At 44.2% G+C, this 20,931-nt stretch overlaps 1 non-coding gene across 1 annotated transcript; it reads right to left on the reverse strand.

Annotated features, from left to right (window-relative positions):
• Positions 1-520: 520 nt before the first annotated feature.
• Trnas-cga (transfer RNA serine (anticodon CGA)) lies at positions 521-595 on the reverse strand. Its single transcript has one exon. It is a non-coding gene; the product is annotated as a tRNA-Ser (tRNA).
• Between the last annotated feature and the right edge of the window lie 20,336 nt (positions 596-20,931).

A 20,931-nucleotide genomic window follows, 5' to 3' on the forward strand; every position in this document is an offset into this window, starting at 1 on the left:
GAGGCACGATTCGAACCTGTGACCGTAACAGCAGCGCGGTTCCAGACTGAAGCGCTTAGAACCGCTCGTCACAGCTGGGGGAGCAAGTCGAATAACTGTCGCATATTGTCTGAACGCTTTATTACATACGCCTAGTAACTAATTGTACGAATTGGCGAAAACGTTACGACCACTGTCGGACCAAAGCACTTCAATTCGTTTATTCCATTCTTTCAATTTGCCAACTGACTGTAATGCTTATCAATCAACGTGGTTGCAACTCAAGATTAAGCAACGTACCCAATCCGTGATACGTCTAGCAACGGAAAAGGGTTAGCGTAAAGACATATCGGAGTCAGTTGATTCTACATTAAATGAAGTTCTGTAAGTTATTAAAACTCACGGAACAACACCTTCAACATAGGCTGTGTCTAATGATAACAATAGTGTTAAATAGTTAGTGGTAATCTTGGACGTGTTCATCGATCAACGAATGACATTAGTGTATAATTTCTTGAAACTTCCTGGCAGATTAAAAGTGTGTGCCCGACCGAGACTCGAACTCGGGACCTTTGCCTTTCGCGGGCAAGTGCTCTACCAACTGAGCTACCGAACCACGACTCACGCACGGTACTCACAGCTGTACTTCTGCCAGTACCTCGTCTCCTACCCTCCGCTGCAGAGTGAAAATCTCATTCTGGAAACATCCCCCAGGCTGTGGCTAAGCTATGTCTCCGCAATATCCTTTCCTTCAGGAGTGCTAGTTCTGCAAGGTCCGCAGGAGAGCTTCTGTAAAGTTTGGAAGGTAGGAGACGAGGTACTGGCAGAAGTAAAGCTGTGAGTACCGGGCGTGAGTCGTGCTTCGGTAGCTCAGTTGGTAGAGCACTTGCCCGCGAATGGCAAAGGTCCCGAGTTCGAGTCTCGGTCGGGCACACAGTTTTAATCTGCCAGGATGTTTCATATCAGCGCACACTCCGCTGCAGAGTGAAAATCTCATTCTATAATTTCTTACTTACATTCTACACTGTTTTCATAAATAACCCGTTGAAGGTCATTCAACGTAACTATCTAAGCTGCCCAGCATTCGGTCTTCCAGAATTGGGGATACCGTAGTTTATCAGCAGTTAGTGATGCATCCTCCTCACCGTTGTTAGACGCTCACAGAAAAAAACACTTGATTCACCGTCGTCGCCTCACACAGTTAGCGTCCATACTGCGTTTTTCTGACGTGAGATACTGAAAAACTATGATAAAGGCAGTCAGGTAGGTGCAGTAATTCTCAGTTCCTGAAAATCATTTAACTCAGCACCACATTTACGATTATTATCAAAAGTACCACCGTATGGGGTATCGAGTGAAATTTTTCACTGGACTGAGGATTTTTGGGAAAGAAGGACGCAGCACGTTATCTCAACCGGAGAGACATCAACAGATGTACAGGGTTATTACAAATGATTGAAGCGATTTCACAGCTCTACAATAACTTTATTATTTGAGATATTTTCACAATGCTTTGCACACACATACAAAAACTCAAAAAGTTTTTTTAGGCATTCACAAATGTTCGATATGTACCCCTTTAGTGATTCGGCAGATATCAATCCGATAATCAAGTTCATCCCACACTCGGCGTAGCATGTCCCCATCAATGAGTTCGAAAGCATCGTTGATGCGAGCTCGCAGTTCTGGTACGTTTCTTGGTAGAGGAGGTTTAAATACTGAATCTTTCAGATAACCCCACAGAAAGAAATCGCATGGGGTTAAGTCGGGAGAGCGTGGAGGCCATGACATGAATTGCTGGTCATGATCTCCACCACGACCGACCCATCGGTTTTCCAATCTCCTGTTTAAGAAATTCCGAACATCATGATGGAAGTGCGGTGGAGCACCATCCTGTTGAAAGATGAAGTCAGCGCTGTCGGTCTCCAGTTGTGGCATGAGCCAATTTTCCGCGGGCTACGCGTGAAACTAGCCCGCACGCGTTCAACCGTTTCTTCGCTCACTGCAGGCCAACCCCTTGATTTCCCCTTACAGAGGCATCCAGAAGCTTTAAACTGCGCATATCATCGCCGAATGGAGTTAGCAGTTGGTGGATCTTTGTTGAACTTCGTCCTGAAGTGTCGTTGCACTGTTATGACTGACTGATGTGAGTACATTTCAAGCACGACATATGCTTTCTCGGCTCCTGTCGCCATTTTGCCTCACTGCGCTCTCGAGCGCTCTGACGGCAGAAGCCTGAAGTGCAGCTTCAGCCGAACAAAACTTTATGAGTTTTTCTACGTATCTGTAGTGTGTCGTGACCATATGTCAATGAATGGAGCTACAGTGAATTTATGAAAACGCTTCAATCATTTGTAATAGCCCTGTACAGGTAACATAGGGTGTGCCCCAGGGAAGTGTGTTGGGGCCCTTGCTGTTCACGTTGTATGGCTCAAATGGCTCTGAGCACTATGGGACTCAACTGCTGAGGTCATTAGTCCCCTAGAACTTAGAACTAGTTAAGCCTAACTAACCTAAGGACATCACACACATCCATGCCCGAGGCAGGATTCGAACCTGCGACCGTTCACGTTGTATATTAATGACCTTGCAGACTATATTAACAGTATGTTCAGAAACGTAAAACTGTGCAATTAACAAAACGAAAAAAACGTAGTATTGTATGATCTAAAATCAATGAAACGGTTGGAATAGGCCAATTTATAGAAGTACCTCGGTGTTGCACTTTGCAGTGGTATGAAATGGAATGATCACATAGGCTCAGTCTTGGGTAAAACAAGTGGCAACCGCCGGTTTGTTGGTAGAATACTGGGGAAATGCAAGCAGTCCAAAAAGGAGATTGCTTACAGATCACTCGTGCGACCCATGCCAGAATACTGCTCAAGTGTGTGGGACCCTCACAAATTAGAAAGCGGATGCACGAATGATCACAGGTTTCTTTGGCCAGTTGAAGAGTGTCTCAGAAATGCCGAAGAAATTGGACTGGCAGGCCCTTGTAGACAGAAGTTAACTATCCCGAGAAAGCCTACTTGCAAAGTTTCAGGAAGCATCTTTAAATTGTGACTCTGTGAATATACTACAGACCCATATGTACCACTCTCATAGCGATCGTGAGGACAAGATTAGATTAATTACGACACGCTCGGAGGCATTTAAACTATCACTTTTCCATTTGTGAATGGAATGGGAAAATGCCATAATAACAGGTACAGTGGGACGTACCTGCTGCCATGAGCTTCACAGGGGTGTGCAGAATATAGACGTAGATGCAAATGTAGAAAAACGTTTCACACACATCGCAGCCAACAACCCCCAATAAAAATTACCACGATGTGCATATCTGTTGCAGCACCAGATATGAAAGAAGTCACAGGCCATTCTGTGACGTCATATGTTTTGCTTGCAAAGAACATGGGCACAGTGTTGCCAGCAGTCAGAAATACAATCCTTCAACATGCTGTTTGCTACGCAGTCTGTGCTAGCTACAGCGAATAGAAAGCTGCAGAAGATCACGTGTTAACACTGGAAGTCAACGGAGTTGTGTGTATCCTGGCGAACACAGGCGCGGCAATGTGTGCGATTAAATTGGACGCATACTAGGGCACTGCTTCACCACAGCGGCAACGAAGTCAGCGTACAGCGCTGACAACAGGCAGTCGGTCAGATTACGTGGCCAAATCTCAGTAAAAACTAAGTAGAACAAAGTAGCTAAGCGCCTAAACTTATGAGTAATAAACTCTTAAACAGCAACTAATAGTTTCCTGTCAGACGCTGTTGTTATTTCTAGTCCACAATTTCAAGACCAAGTAATTCTACTTTCAGCTGCGACTCCATTACTGGAAATGGATACGTTACGTACAGAACACAAGTTACTGTGGTGTGTGTGTGTGTGTGTGTTTGTGTGTGTGTGTTTTAGGGGCGCTCAATGACGAGGTTATCAGCGCCCTGTAACTGTTGGAGTCCACATTAGTCCGTGCAACAGAGTTTGAAGCACACATATTAAAGGCCGGTTCCCACTAGGGCTGCCGCGCGTCAAAACTGCGCGTCAGCGGCGTGGTTGCCATGGAAACGGCGTCAGCGGCACGGCGCGGCGGGCTCTGCGTCGCGGTTTGACCATGTCGAACCGCTTCCGCTGCCGCGTGACGCGCCCCAGGTGCGCGCCGCCAATCACAGAACGCGCTGAGCGTGACGTCAGGTACGCAACCCCGGGCCACAAGAACATTCGCCGAACCGCTGGCGCGGATGCGGCGGCAGCTATGAAATACTTATCATCCAATTCCAAGGAAACTATTCGGTAGAAAAATTTGATTCTTGGGCATGTTACAGCCTGATATCTTCTCTCGATAAAGGGCCGAATTTCTTTTCGATATTCGTCGTGGTTACTTGCTGTATCGCATTTACGTAAACCTTTACACGAAATTTTAATGAGTGTGCAGAGGTAAAAACGCATTGCGTGGACTTTGCGTACAGTTCATTTTAGGTAATACATTATTGCGTATGAAATTTAGTCAACATATCGAAATTGCTTTTAAAGCTGAGAGCAGAACGATAGCTATCACTGTTCTCGAGATATTGAATGATATGTCGGCGGACGGGCTGTGCGGTGACCACGCGCGGATCGCTCGCGACGCGACCGATACTTCGTCCTGCTTGTTGTAAACCATGTGGTTGTATCAACTGCAAATTTCGTAAACGGTTCAAGAAATCTAAAAGCGTTTTTTTGCAAACGATAACTTGTAAAAAGTCATGTATTTCGTCGCATGATAAATATCAAAAATTTGTTTATCTACCGAGATATGAAAGAAACTACAGTTTTTCAGAAGGGATAGATGATTTTTTTTAAACAGCATTTAATAGCGTGTGGAATGAGAAGTTAAACAGAAACTAATTTGCTGGTATGTCATAAGATGTAATTTGCTAAGTATCTACAGCTATTGATTATTTCCTTTGGTAAGTAACAAACGTTTTTTTTCTTTATCGAGTGTACTTTATTGGTTCAAGATGCGTTTCGCCTTTTACTTTAAGGCATTTTCGGTGGAATCTGGAATGATTCAGTTTTGTTTTAAATGCATAACTGATTACTTACAGTGAATCGAGTTTTTGGCGGACATTTACGTTTCCCCTCACCTGGTCACATGCTGGAGGTTGAACTAAAACTTAGATTATGGAACATAAGCACATTTTCATGTTCGCTCTTTTTTCTTCTGTCACTAGCTGTAGACATTTTACCGAAAACACTGATTCAAAGTCGTAACTACAGTGTGTTCACCTCATGCCCCTTCCTGTTTGGTTTGTTTATGTACATGTTGGCAACCTAAAGAATTATATGCTGAAATTGTTTGTTTATTTCTGTTCTCCTTATATCTGTATATGTGTGGGGTTAGCCAGCGATAGTTATAGAAAGTTGAAAGTGAATGCAGTAGTTGTCAGACAGTGGTTGAAAGGTTTGGTGTTCAGCTGATTTCAGTTTTGGTTCAAATGTTTTGTGGAGGAGTGCATGAAAGACTAAATTCACTGCTTACATTAACAGATAAAATAGTAGAATAGCATTTGAACAAGTGATTATTATCAGAATACTATCACCCAACCCCTTTGTCCTCACTCTTTGACGCCTCATAATACGTCCTGTCAACTTACCCCTCTTGTAGTCAAAGTTGTGCCGTAATTTCCTCTTCCTACTCTATTTAATTCCGTACCTCTTCTTTAGTTACACGATCCTCATATCTAATCTTCAGCATTCTTATTGATCACCACGTTTTGAAAGCGTCCATTGTCTTCTCGACAGAACTGTTCATCGCCCACGTTTCACTTACAAGGCTGCACTCCACACAAATACCTTCGTAAAATAGTACCCAATCATTACAATTTATATTCCATGTGAACAAATTTTATTTTTCAGAACGCTTTTCTTGCTATTCACAGTCTTCATTTTATATCCTCTCTACTTCTGCCTTCTCAATTACTGCTTCCCTTTCAAGTCATTGAAGTCTTAGAAATGCAGTTTGGTTTCTGTACTAGTTGTAGATAATCTTGTGTCCCTGTGTTTTATCGATGACATCTCCAGAGCTTCAAAGAATGTTTTAATTAAGATTGTCAAAACCTTTCTCTAAACATGCAAATGCTATAAACACAGTTTCGCTGTTCTTCAGTGTGTCTACTTAGTTAAGTGGGAGGATCAGTATTGCCTTGCGTGTTCAGACATCTCACAGGAATCTAACATTGTACTTATGTTGGTTTGTACAACCCCTCCCCCTCTCCTGTCTACATATTCCTTACACTATCTAGCCTTCTCTTATTTGCTTAGTTCTGGCTTGCCAAATGAGTTCTTGACAGTTGCTTCTCCTTTGAGCAAAGTTTTCTTTGTTCTTTCTCATTTTCATTCCCTTATGTTTTCCAAGTGCAAAATCACGTTGCAATTTTGGACTTTCTGTCAACGTCATGTTTAGATATTTCTATTTCCAATGGCCTACTTTATTTGCTGCATTTTTATATTTTTCCCTCTTGTCAGATTTAATATTTCACGTTTTATCTAACGATTTCTACTGTACCTTCTTCCCGTTCTCATACTCTGCTGCATTCGCCACTTCTTCTCTCAAAGATATCCATTCGTATTCTAGCGGATTCCTTCCTCTGTTTCAGTCAGTCGTTGCATTGGGTAAATTTAAGATTATCGAAAAACTGTGGGTCTTGACTTATTCATGTTCCATTTCCTTAATTTGCTACTGTTTACTGTCTCTTTAGTTGTAAACTGCAGCTCATAACCAATAAACTATTGTAGGTTTGCGTCTGCACCGGGAAATGTCGTATAATTTAAGATCTGGTTTCGAAAACTTTGTTCCAAATATGTATTATTCTTTCATGATTCTTAAGCAAGGTGCTGGCGATGATTACATTATGCTCTGTGCGAAATTCTATCAGGTGGCTTCCACTTTCATCCCTTCCCCCAAGCCTTTGTGTTCCTACTGTTTTCCTGTACCTGCTACCGTATCACATTTTAAATTTTTGTCTCGCTTAACTATCTGAATAATCTCTTTTGTCTACACTGTTTCAATGTGTTAAGAGATAGTGAACAATCATGAACGGTAGTCATGAAATCTATTTATGGTGAAATGAGAAAACAAGAATAATGAAATATGTCAAAGAGTACATTGTACAGAAAATGAAAAATTGGTATGTCTTCACCCAACTTCGTCTTTCCTTCATGTAGGTGTAAGATACAGTTAATCAAACGCACCGCGCGTTTCAGTGGGTCCTGCCCCGTACCTCAGTGGCTGTCCGTCATTGGCTACCGCTAACGTCTGCCGCTTCCAGATGGGAACGCCAATTCCGCGAGCCGCCGCGTCAACGCGGAAAACGCTTGCTGCTGCCGTTGCCGCACGCCGCGCTGCCGCGCTCTAGTGGGAACCGGCCTTTAAGCAATCTGCAGTAACGAAGTTTCACAAGGCATTACACCGTGCCATTTACCACGTGCTATCAAGTTAATGGGGAAATCAACTGATTTGCGAGAACGTTATGACCTACTGTTTAACAGCGCGTTGGTCCGATTTCGTCTACAAGTACATCTATATCATACTCCGCAAGCCATCTAATGGTGCGTGGTGGAGGGTACTTTTTGTACCACTAAATGAGCTCTCCAATGCTATTCCACTCGGGAATAGCTCGTGGGAGGAATTAATGTCGGTAAGCCTCTGTATTTGTCCTAATTTCTCGAATTTTCTCTTCATAATCATTACGCAAGATGTATGTGGGGGGAAGTAATATGTTGTCCGATTCTTCACGGAAAGTGCTCTCTTGAAATTTCAATAGCAAATCTCTCCGTGATGCACAACGCCTCCCTTGTAATGTCTGTCAATCGAGTTTGTTGAGCATCTCCGAACGCTCTCGTGCTGGCTAAACGATCTCCTCCTGAAATGTGCCGCTCTTCGTTGGATCTTCTCTATCTCCTCTATCAGTCCCAGAGAGATGAACAAGAGAATTAGTCGAATACGTGTCTTATAAGTTACTTTCATCGTGTATGAGTTATATTTCCTTAAGATTCCTCCTATGAATCTGACTGTCGTCTGCTTCTCCCACTATTTGTTTTACGTGGTCATTCTACTTAAGGTCGCTCTGGATATTTACACCTAGATATTTTACGGCAGATACTGGTTTGTCGTCAGTAGTGTAGTGTACGGTAGAGGATTTCTTTTCCTATGTCTGAGCAGTATATTGCACTTATTTACTTTAAGGGTCAACTGCCAGAGCCTGCATCATTCATCAGTTCTCTGGAGATCATTCTGCAAATGGCGTTTCTGGCGTTGATACTTCGTTACACACAACCGCATCATCCACGAACAGCCTCAGAGAGAATGCGACCCTTTCTACTAGATCATTTATGTATATTGTAAACAGCAACGGTCCTATGAGGCTTCCTTGGGGTATTCCGGAAATTACATTTACATCTGTCGATTTTCTTCCACTAAGAGTGACGTGTTGAATTCTGTCTGCAAGGAAGTCTTGCATCCAGTAGCGAATCCGCTCCGATACTAGATAACTTTTTATTTGACTAAACGGCAGAGAGGGACGGCGTCAAATGCCTTCCTGAAGTCGAGGAACACGGCATCAACCTGACTGCCTTTGTCTACGGCGCTGTGTATCTCACGGAGGAACGGAGCGAGCTGAGTTCCGCAGGATCTCTTTTTGCGGAATCCATGTTGATTTTTATACAGGAGATTTTCCTTCTCCAAGAACGTCATAATTCTTGAGCATAAAACAAGTTTCACAATTCTACAACAGATGGCATCAACGATATACAGGGTGTTTCAAAAATGACCGGTATATTTGAAACGGCAATAAAAACTAAACGAGCAGCGATAGAAATACACCGTTTGTTGCAATATGCTTGGGACAACAGTACATTTTCAGGCGGACAAACTTTCGAAATTACAGTAGTTACAATTTTCAACAACAGATGGCGCTGCAAGTGATGTGAAAGATATATAAGACAACGCAGTCTGTGGGTGCGCCATTCTTTACGTCGTCTTTCTGCTGTAAGCGTGTGCTGTTCACAACGTGCAAGTGTGCTGTAGACAACATGGTTTATTCCTTAGAACAGAGGATTTTCCTGGTGTTGGAATTCCACCGCCTAGAACACAGTGTTGTTGCAACAAGACGAAGTTTTCAACGGAGGTTTAATGTAACCAAAGGACCGAAAAGCGATACAATAAAGGATCTGTTTGAAAAATTTCAACGGACTGGGAATGTGACGGATGAACGTGCTGGAAAGGTAGGGCGACCGCGTACGGCAACCACAGAGGGCAACGCGCAGCTAGTGCAGCAGGTGATCCGACAGCGGCCTCGGGTTTCCGTTCGCCGTGTTGCAGCTGCGGTCCAAATGACGCCAACGTCCACATATCGTCTTATGCGCCAGAGTTTACACCTCTATCCCTACAAAATTCAAACGCGGCAACCCCTCAGCGCCGCTACCATTGCTGCACGAGAGACATTCGCTAACGATATAGTGCACAGGATTGATGACGGCGATATGCATGTGGGCAGCATTTGGTTTACTGACGAAGCTTATTTTTACCTGGACGGCTTCGTCAATAAACAGAACTGGCGCATATGGGGAACCGAAAAGCCCCATGTTGCAGTCCCATCGTCCCTGCATCCTCAAAAAGTACTGGTCTGGGCCACTATTTCTTCCAAAGGAATCATTGGCCCATTTTACAGATCCGAAACGATTACTGCATCACGCTATCTGGACATTCTTCGTGAATTTGTGGCGGTACAAACTGCCTTAGACGACACTGCGAACACCTCGTGGTTTATGCAAGATGGTGCCCGGCCACATCGCACGGCCGACGTCTTTAATTTCCTGAATGAATATTTCGATGATCGTGTGATTGCTTTGGGCTATCCGAAACATACAGGAGGCGGCGTGGATTGGCCTCCCTATTCGCCAGACATGAACCCCTGTGACTTCATTCTGTAGGGACACTTGAAAGACCAGGTGTACCGCCAGAATCCAGAAACAATTGAACAGCTGAAGCAGTACATCTCATCTGCATGTGAAGCCATTCCGCCAGACACGTTGTCAAAGGTTTCGGGTAATTTCATTCAGAGACTACGCCATATTATTGCTACGCATGGTGGATATGTGGAAAATATCGTACTATAGAGTTTCCCAGACCGCAGCGCCATCTGTTGTTGAAAATTGTAACTACTGTAATTTCGAAAGCCTGTCTGCCTGAAAATGTACTGTTGTCGCAAGCATATTGCAACAAACGGTGTATTTCTATCGCTGCTCGTTTAGTTTTTATTGCCGTTTCAAATATACCGGTCATTTTTGAAACACCCTGTAGGTTTATAATTGTGTGCATCTGTCCCACGGCCCTTCTTAAAAACGGGAAAGACCTGTGCTTTCTTCGAGTCGCAAGGTACCCTGCGTTGCTCAAGCGATCTACGAAATACAGCAGCGATTCTGTATGGCCTGGATTCGACAAGTCCTCCGCAGATTGGCACCAGCTGTCTACTTCCATAAATTGCGGGCTGGTGGTTTGTAGATGCGGAGCTAGCGCCCGATAGAGTCGCAGACGCGTACCATAGAGTTCAGATCAGACAAGTTTGGTGGGCGAGGCATCAACGTCAGTTCAGTATCATGCTCCTGAAACCATTTCAGCGAGGTTCTCTTCTTGTGGTAAGGACAGTGAGCCGTGCGTGGCTCGTGTTCGAGCCATCTCTTACTTAACATCCTGTTTTTGCCGTACTGCGACCTCGTTACGTTAGTTTCAGTTACTTGTGTCACTGAGTTGCTGCTTTGCCTGCCCGTGAGCGGCAGCAGCAGTAGCAGCGCTTATCAATATAAGCCCTGCCGTATTAGGTTTGCTGGACTGCTATTACTTCCCGGGCGTCGTGTGTCGCCCAGTCAGTTGGAACGCGCCACCAGTTAGTTCGGACCTGGCAGTGTTGGAGTTGGCACACAGCACAAGTTCAGCGCGGCAGCAGTGTGGTCCGGACCGCCGTGACTCGCCCGACGGTTACCGACACACGTGATTGGAGTGGGGACGACTTTGGTTGGACATCGGTCAGTCGTCTTGCCGGACGACGTATATTTGGCCGGCGATCGCTTATGGGTTGGCTGTGTGGGCCGACGCGTGATTCGCCCCTGTTATTGTACAGTCACTGCCGTTAGCACTGTCTAGTTCTTCGTGCAAGTGTTCGTGAAACTGTGTGTAGTTCGTGTGATTTTGAGTGACAAGTTATTTTAAGGGGCTCCGGAAAGGCTCAAAATCATGAAAAGTTCAATTTTTACTTTTTTGCGTTTTCTGAATCTGCAGACTATTACCTTTTAATAGATATATAATTTATTCAATTCCGAAGACTACAACTATTTTAAAAAAATTTTTGAAATGTGTTCTACATGGGCGTGACCCACTGTGGCGCTGTTAAACTGCTGTCAAATGGTGTTATTATTAACGTCCGTGTTCATCACTTTCAATGATGGCAACATTGTAAGGTGCAAGGTATTTAGAAATATGGGAATGGAGATAGGTTCTAACATGGTACGAGCGATGCTTGCTTTAGACAAGGAACGCCTTCGGGCTGCAGACAGGGCTGTAAAGAGTCTAGAAATACAAGCAAGAGTAAATAGGAGGAGGAACAAGAGGAAGCTGGAGGAGGAGTTTGCAGAGGATGAAGATAATCCATCCTATGGACCTGGAATGCACTAAAAAGTTAATCCAATCTTTGTCGCTCGATTCTCAAAACTTTTATTTTCTCATACTAATTACATGTTTTCTAAGGATCTTCCAAACATATTTGTTTCAAACTTTCAGTAAATGTTACACAGTACCTTCTGCATAATTTAACACAGCCTTTTTCCAAAAAACTGTATATTTTTGAATATATAAATAAAGAATTGCAAAAAAGTTGTGAATTTTCATTACAATTGAAAAAAATCATCTTTAATAACTGAACTAAAATTTTGTAAAATCCCTGTGTTAAGTTGTAGCCCATATTCCAATAAATAATCTGTAAGAAGTTCAACTTCCTACCTCAAATACTTTGTGAGGAAAGATGTAATTTATAAGCGTTATTTTAACATTGCAAGTATAGGGCGTTCCGGAGCCCCTTAAATGTTGTCGGGGTACTGGCTCTGAGCAGTCGGTCGGTTGGCGTGGAGCAGTGAGGAATTCTCGACGGGGCGTAGTTTGGCCGGGGCCCGCTCACGGCCTCTGCGCGGTGTCGGAGTGTGTGGCGCTGTTCCCATTGCTACGAGGTCCGTGGCTCACCGACACTGGACACCAAAGATGAGTTCTGATTTAACCTACCAGCAAGTCAAGACTGTTCACATTGTGTAGTTTGGAGTTCGTTGTCGGCTGTTGGGATATTCCAGCGAGCAACAACGTGGTTTTCAAGTTGCAAAATTCTAGCCACCCTCCGGTGGAGTTTCACTGTATTTGGTTATCTGAATTGAAAGTGCACCAGCGGAATCTTCTGCCTTGTGGCCGTTAACATTCCGGTTACCTACCCTGGCCGTTGACGTAAATTTCAGGCAGTGTGGTTTGAAACGTCCCCTTAGAAAAATTATACATGACTGTGCTTAAACTGACACACACTATTTTTTATCGCAACGCAATCTGACTTTCAATAATCCCTACAAAAGAATGTCCCTGACTAACATTAACCTATAGCTTTCACAAATCACTTACCTCACAAAAATCTTCGTTACTCGAACTACTGCAATACAGCGAGCGCCACTACTGCCAGCTAAATAAAAGATTCAAACTACGGAAGGCAATAACTACTGATAGGCATAGTTAGCAAATGAAAGATTTTAATAGAGAACAAACAATGTATTTACCTTAATAGTCATAATATATATATAGCAGTTAATGATATCCAGTATTACAAATTTCAAAACTCCGCCATCTCTCTACTCACATCCACCACTGCTGGCGGCTCACCTCCAACTGCGCAACGCTACGCGCTGTTAACATCCAGCTGCCCAACACTACAATGGCAGACAACAATGCAAACTAGCCACAGACTGCACACAGCACAGCCAGTGATTTTCATACAGAGCGCTACGTGGCGTTACCAATATAAAAACCTAAATCATTATTGGCCACTGCCCAAAACAATTTGTAAAATTTTTTGTGGGGAGCATGGGGGCTATGTAAGTAGGCTGTTTATGTTTTCTTATTGGCAACGTTACGTAGCGCTCTGTATGAAAATCACTGGCTGTGCTGTGTGCAGTCTGTGGCTAGTTTGCATTGTTGTCTGCCATTGTAGTGTTGGGCAGCTGGATGTGAACAGCGCGTAGCGTTGCGCAGTTGGAGGTGAGCCGCCAGCAGTGGTGGATGTGGGGAGAGAGATGGCGGAGTTTTGAAATTTGTAAAAATGGATGTCATGAACTGCTGTATATATTATGACTATTAAGGTAAATACATTGTTTGTTCTCTATTAAAATCTTTTATTTGCTAAGTATCCCTATCAGTAGTTAGTGCCTTCCTTAGTTTGAATCTTTTATTTAGCTGGCAGTAGTGGCGCTCGCTGTATTGCAGTAGTTCGAGTAATGAAGATTTTTGTGAGGTAAGTGATTTGTAAAAGGTATAGGTTAATGTTAGTCAGGGCCATTCTTTAGTAGGGATTTTTGAAAGTCAGATTGCGTTGTGCTAAAAAATATTGTGTGTCAGTTTAAGCACAGTCATGTATAATTGTTCAAAGGGGACGTTTCAGGTTTCCTCATCGTGTTATTGCTGTCCAGCACGGTGTGTAGTTTGACAGCTCCGTGTATGATTGGTTGTGGGCGGGCGCCAATATCTTCTACGTTGTTCCGTTCAACTCCCTGTTGTGCCCTGGTCGGGTGAAGCGGAAGTTATCTTGTCGGTGGGTCCGCTGACTGTCGGTCGGTTGGGTTGTCATCGGATCGTGAATGGTTGGCCCGACTGCCTGTCCCACCTAAGCGAAGGTTAGTGTTTGAATTTCAGGCCAACCCTCGAACATCTGGGCGCCCTTGAGTTGACTGATTCATTTTTTAAATTTGTTCTTGTTTTTGGTACTTGTATGGTTTCTAGCCGGTTTTGCGTTTTAAATTACAGTGGTTTTACTCTTAAGGCCTTCAGCCTAGTTTAAAGTACTGTTTCACGTAAACTCTTTGGCATTAAAAAAAATTGAATTTTTAAGTCTTTGGCCTTCAGCCGATTTGAATTTAACTTGTTTACTTCAACCTATTGAATTTTTAAGTCTTTGGCCTTCAGCCGGTTTGAGTTTTAGTTGTTTGTTCGTAAGGCCTTCAGCCTAAATTAAAGAACTGTTTCACGTAAGGACTTTGGTTCCAGAATGAGATTTTCACTCTGCAGCGGAGTGTGCGGTGATATGAAACTTCCTGGCAGATTAAAACTGTGTGCCCGACCGAGACTCGAACTCGGGACCTTTGCCTTTCGCGGGCAAGCGCTCTACCATCTGAGCTACCGAAGCACGACTCACGCCTGGTACTCACAGTTTGGAAGGTAGGAGACGAGATACTGGCAGAAGTAAAGCTGTGAGTACCGGGCGTGAGTCGTGCTTCGGTAGCTCAGATGGTAGAGCGCTTGCCCGCGAAAGGCAAAGGTCCCGAGTTCGAGTCTCGGTCGGGCACACAGTTTTAATCTGCCAGGAAGTTTCAAGGACTTTGGTATTTAAAAGAAATAATGTTATGGAGTTTTAAGTGTTAGGTCTTCAGCCGAGCCGGCCGGAGTGGCCGAGCGGTCCTAGGCGCTACAGTCTGGAACCGCGCGACCGTAACGGTCGCAGGTTCGAATCCTGCCTCGGGCATTGATGTGTGTGATGTCCTTAGGTTAGTTAGGTTTAAGTAGTTCTAAGTTCTATGGGACTGATGTCCTCAGATGTTAAGTCCCATAGTGCTCAGAGCTATTTGAACTATTCTTCAGCCGATCTGAATTTAACTTGTTTACTTCAGCCTAACTAATGAACTGTTTTAAGATAAGGCTTGCCTTTTAAATTTTTGATTATGCTTGTGTTTTAAGCTATTGGCCTTCAGGCGTTTTTAAATTAAAGTGGCTTTCACCCAGTAATTAAGTCCCAAAGATTAATGCTGTGTGTTTAAAAAATTTTTGGGCTCTTGTAATGTTTGACCAAATAATAACGTTGTATGTTCGAGTGTAACTGACAGCCCCCTATTTTGGCCCCTTTCCACAATTTATTCTATCTGTCCTGCCCTGCGTGTTAAGCAGGGCATTTCAGAGAGGTATCCAGCTGAAGGATAATATCGCCGTCGAGGAAGCAACCAAGCACGAAGGGATGGACGTGGTGCGCAATAATGATCACCTGGCCTACTGGTGTCTTGGTGGTGTTGATTTCTGCCACAGGTCTTATAGAGGTCGAGGTGAATGTCCCACATGGCGTAATACTGCGCCACTGCCCTGCGTCCGTGGTGTGGTACATGTTTTGAGCAGCATTTCTCCTGGATGACATCATCGTCGACGTCGTGTAACAAGAAACGTGATTCAGCCGACCGCGTGTCACGTTTCCACTGATCCACGGTGCAAACTCGATGATCCCGTGGCCACGGCAACAGTTACTGGTGTCTTCATTGTGTCAATATGGGAACACACAGGAGTTGTCTACAGTGGAGTTCCATGTTAACAATGTGCACTGAACGATGAACGATGTGGTGCGACACACTTGTGCCTACACCAGCACTGTGCTCTGACGTCACGTCAAAACACATTGCCGCCTATCCTGCTTTACACAGAGGGCAAATCAGTGTCCTGTGATGAGGCGTGGGCATCCAATACCTTCTCGCCTACTCGTGGTTTCATCGTTCTTCAACCATTCTACACTCCTGGAAATTGAAATAAGAACACCGTGAATTCATTGTCCCAGGAAGGGGAAACTTTATTGACACATTCCTGGGGTCAGATACATCACATGATCACACTGACAGAACCACAGGCACATAGACACAGGCAACAGAGCATGCACAATGTCGGCACTAGTACTGTGTATATCCACCTTTCGCAGCAATGCAGGCTGCTATTCTCCCATGGAGACGATCGTAGAGATGCTGGATGTAGTCCTGTGGAACGGCTTGCCATGCCATTTCCACCTGGCGCCTCAGTTGGACCAGCGTTCGTGCTGGACGTGCAGACCGCGTGAGACGACGCTTCATCCAGTCCCAAACATGCTCAATGGGGGACAGATCCGGAGATCTTGCTGGCCAGGGTAGTTGACTTACACCTTCTAGAGCACGTTGGGTGGCACGGGATACATGCGGACGTGCATTGTCCTGTTGGAACAGCAAGTTCCCTTGCCGGTCTAGGAATGGTGGAACGATGGGTTCGATGACGGTTTGGATGTACCGTGCACTATTCAGTGTCCCCTCGACGATCACCAGTGGTGTACGGCCAGTGTAGGAGATCGCTCCCCACACCATGATGCCGGGTGTTGGCCCTGTGTGCCTCGGTCGTATGCAGTCCTGATTGTGGCGCTCACCTGCACGGCGCCAAACACGCATACGACCATCATTGGCACCAAGGCAGAAGCGACTCTCATCGCTGAAGACGACACGTCTCCATTCGTCCCTCCATTCACGCCTGTCGCGACACCACTGGAGGCGGGCTGCACGATGTTGGGGCGTGAGCGGAAGACGGCCTAACGGTGTGCGGGACCGTAGCCCAGCGTCATGGAGACGGTTGCGAATGGTCCTCGCCGATACCCCAGGAGCAACAGTGTCCCTAATTTGCTGGGAAGTGGCGGTGCGGTCCCCTACGGCACTGCGTAGGATCCTACGGTCTTGGCGTGCATCCGTGCGTCGCTGCGGTCCGGTCCCAGGTCGACGGGCACGTGCACCTTCCGCCGACCACTGGCGACAACATCGATGTACTGTGGAGACCTCACGCCCCACGTGTTGAGCAATTCGGCGGTACGTCCACCCGGCCTCCCGCATGCCCACTATACGCCCTCGCTCAAAGTCCGTCAACTGCACATACGGTTCACGTCCACGCTGTCGCGACATGCTACCAGTGTTAAAGACTGCGATGGAGCTCCGTATGCCACGGCAAACTGGCTGACACTGACGGCGGCGGTGCACAAATGCTGCGCAGCTAGCGCCATTCGACGGCCAACACCGCGGTTCCTGGTGTGTCCGCTGTGCCGTGCGTGTGATCATTGCTTGTACAGCCCTCTCGCAGTGTCTGGAGCAAGTATGGTGGGTCTGACACACCGGTATCAATGTGTTCTTTTTTCCATTTCCAGGAGGGTACATCAAAGATCGTAACAGAAGCGCGCCAACGCCGATAAACGTTGCAGTTTCGAATATGTTCTTTCCCAGGCGCTGGGCCGTAATGATCTACCCATTGTCAAAGCCTCTTGTGGCAGTCAGTTTCCCCATTTGGCGCCCTCATCGCTGCTAGACTGATTCTCCGTTCGTCTATTTTACGTCTGTACAGGGTGGTCAGAAAAAGACTGAAAAGTTTGAAACAGTGTGTAAGTATGCTGTTTAGGTTTTTATGTTGGTAACGCCGCGTAGCGCTCTGTACGAAAATCACTGACTGTGATGTGTGCAGTCTGTGGCTGGTTGGCATTGTTGCATTATTCGCTATTGTAGTGTTGGGCAGTTGGATGTGAACAGCGCGTAGCGTTGCGCAGTTGGAGGTGAGCCGCCAGCAGTGGTGGATGTGGGGAGAGAGATGGCAGAGTTTTGAGAGCGGAAGATCTGGACGTGTGTCCGCCAGAAAGAGTAAATTTGTAATACTGGATATCATGAACTGATATATATATATATATATATATATATATATATATATATATATATATGATGACTTTGGAACACTATTAAGGTAAATACATTATTTGTTCTCTATCCAGATCTTTCATTTGCTAACTATGCCTATCAGTAGTTAGTGCCTTCAGTAGTTACAATCTTTCATTTAGCTGGCAGTATTGGTGCTCGCTGTATTGCTGTAGTTCGAGTAACGAAGATTTTTGTGAGGTAAGTGATTCATGAAAGGTATAGGTTATTGTTAGTCAGGGCCATTCTTTTGTAGGGATTATTGAAAGTCAGATTGCGTTGCGCTAAAAATATTGTGTGTCAGTTTAGTGACGATCAGAATAAGTAAAGAGAAAGCTGTTTGCGTACGTTGAGTTTTGCACAGCAGTTTGAAAATAAAATAACGTAGAGGTTTACCAGGACAGTAATAAATAATTTTCTACGGGACCTTTCAAGTGTTAAGAAATAGTTCAATATGCTGCACCGTTTCCGTTTTCATTAGCCCTTAAGTTAGACAGTTAGGTCGTAGCGCATACAAGTTCAAGTAGCCTACCAGAGCTTTTGTTGCCAATCGTTTTCTTCGTTCGGTTAGGTGCAACCGTAAATAAAGAAAAAAATAAAGGAAAAGAACCCATTGGACGGTAGCATATTCAATACTTGCTATCGTCCAACGTGCAAATTTGTATCGGTCTTTTGTTCGGTTTGAGAGAAATGAAGAACATGTTTGGCAATATCGTATCAGGCAGGCTGCTTGAATTTGATTGCGCAACGACTTGATTGGCTAACTTCACTGCTAATAAAGTCGGAAACGAGGCAACGTATCGAATATTTTTCTGAACAATTGTTTCTCAGCGCAACTACCCTGCAACACCCTTACAGGCTTTACAGACTGTTTCTGACCATACTGTTCCTTACCACGTCACTTGTCCATAGCGACACCAGTCAGTCTCTTGCTGAGCATGGTCACAATGATTTGGCACATCAGTATATGAACGATACTTAACCATTTGGTACTTTGCGTATGCCATTAATTCAGAATACCTAAAAAGTCCTAAAAAATATGCACCGTTCGGAAATGTTCAAATGTGTGTGAAATCTTATGGGACTTAACTGCTAAGGTCATCAGTCCCTAAGCTTACACACTACTTAATCTAAATTATCCTAAGGATAAACACACACACACCCATGCCCGAGGGATGACTCGAACCTCCGCCGGGACCATCGGAAATGATAATTAACTTCCAGAGTCAGCTTCTTGTACACTGACGGACAAAAAATTCGCAGCACCAAAAACTAATTGATGTAGGATACTGAAATTTCTGGAATACATTTGCCTAGGTAATGTAAGATCAAAGATTAATAGCTGCGAAATAAGCCATAGAAAATGTCAAGTAATGCTACTTTAATAACCGGTGTAACTGCCAGGCTATTGAGTGTAATTTAAGTTAAAATGAACAGTCGAGATTGCAATAATATTTCGTTATTGACAGGTTTCGGCTTATATACAAGCCATCTTCAGATTTTTTTTGGCCCCCTATGGCTGTTGCTGAAGGCTCTTCGGATTTCTCGTGGTACCACGATCGTACATTCAACACCACGTACGATCGTGGTACCACGAGAAATTAGAGAAGCCGTCAGCAACAGCCATAGGGGCCAAGAAAAATTCTGAAGATGGCTTGTATATAAGCCGAAACCGGTCAATAACGAAATATTATTCCGATCTCGACTGTTCATTTCAACTTAAATATGACATCAGTCGCTGCTCTCAGTGGACTATGTTGTCAAAATTTATGTTGAATGTTAGTTTGCCAACGTGCATGCATTGTGTTATACAGATGAGGGTTGTCAGTTTATGGAATGGAGTTCCATGCGTGTTGCTCTTGGTCTGTCAGTAGAGGAACGGTTAATGCTGTGTAAGTAGGCTGTTTATGTTTTCTTATTGGCAACGTTACGTAGCGCTCTATATGAAAATCACTGGCTGTGCTGTGTGCAGTCTGTGGCTAGTTTGCATTGTTGTCTGCCATTGTAGTGTTAGGCAGCGGCAGCTGGATGTGAACAGCGCGTAGCGTTGCGCAGTTGGAGGTGAGCCGCCAGCAGTGGTGGATGTGAGGAGAGAGATGGCGGAGTTTTGTAATTTGTCATGAACTGCTATATATATTATGACTATTAAGGTAAATACATTGTTTGTTCTCTATTAATATCTTTCATTTGCTAACTGTCCCTATCAGTAGTTAGTGCCTTCAGTAGTTTGAATCTTTTATTTAGCTGGCAATAGTGGCGCTCGCTGTATTGCAGTAGTTCGAGTAACGAAGATTTTTGTGAGGTAAGTGATTTGTGAAAGGTATAGGTTAAAGTTACTCAGGGCCATTCTTTTGCAGGGATCTTTGATAGTCATATTGCGTTGCGCTAAAAACTTTGTGTGTCAGTTTAATCACAGTCTTGTATAATTTGTTCTAAGGGGACGTTACATATGTCGACCCTTAGCCTAGGATACCTCACTGGAATCTTCTGATTTTTTCTTGTAGTTTGTGTAATTAGTGTAGATTTTGTTTATTGCTATTGCGTAATTGTAGAGAGAATCTCCTTTGTAGTTGCAGTCTTTCATTGTTGTACAGTAAAACAGTTGTGGCATGCATGTATTTTTGCACCAAGTATTTCGCAGCTGCAATTAACTAGATATTATTTTCAGTGCTATGTTAATGTGTTTTCTTATTTTTGCTCTTCAAATTGCGTTTTTCTGTGTTATCGTGTGAAATATTGTCACAATAATGGCGTGTGAAAAACGTAACACTAGGCTCCAAAGTAAACTGAGAAATGACAGTGAAGACGAAAGTAGTGTGTTAGCGCCACCATGTAATGAATTAACTAACGTTAAAAGTAGTAATTTGGTAATTGTACATAGGGAAATGGAGCGGGCTGCAAACAATGGTGTAGACAATGAAACAATTAGTGAACAGGGAAGCATTATCGATCGATCGGTCGGCAACAGCTCGCCTCAGGAATCCGAAATGACAGGACACAATCTTGCAAATACTGTAGTTTCAGGTTTTGCGTCCTCACCCTTTTCTCAAATGAGTCAAGACACATTTTCTGCTTGTCAAAATGTGAATGCTGCCGGTGAAAACGCACTGCCAAAAAGCATAGAGAAACAGATTCCAGACACTAATACATTATTATTGCAATTAATGCAAAAAATG

The sequence above is a fragment of the Schistocerca cancellata genome, chromosome 8, assembly GCF_023864275.1.
Source record: "Schistocerca cancellata isolate TAMUIC-IGC-003103 chromosome 8, iqSchCanc2.1, whole genome shotgun sequence".
Taxonomy (NCBI): domain Eukaryota; kingdom Metazoa; phylum Arthropoda; class Insecta; order Orthoptera; family Acrididae; genus Schistocerca; species Schistocerca cancellata.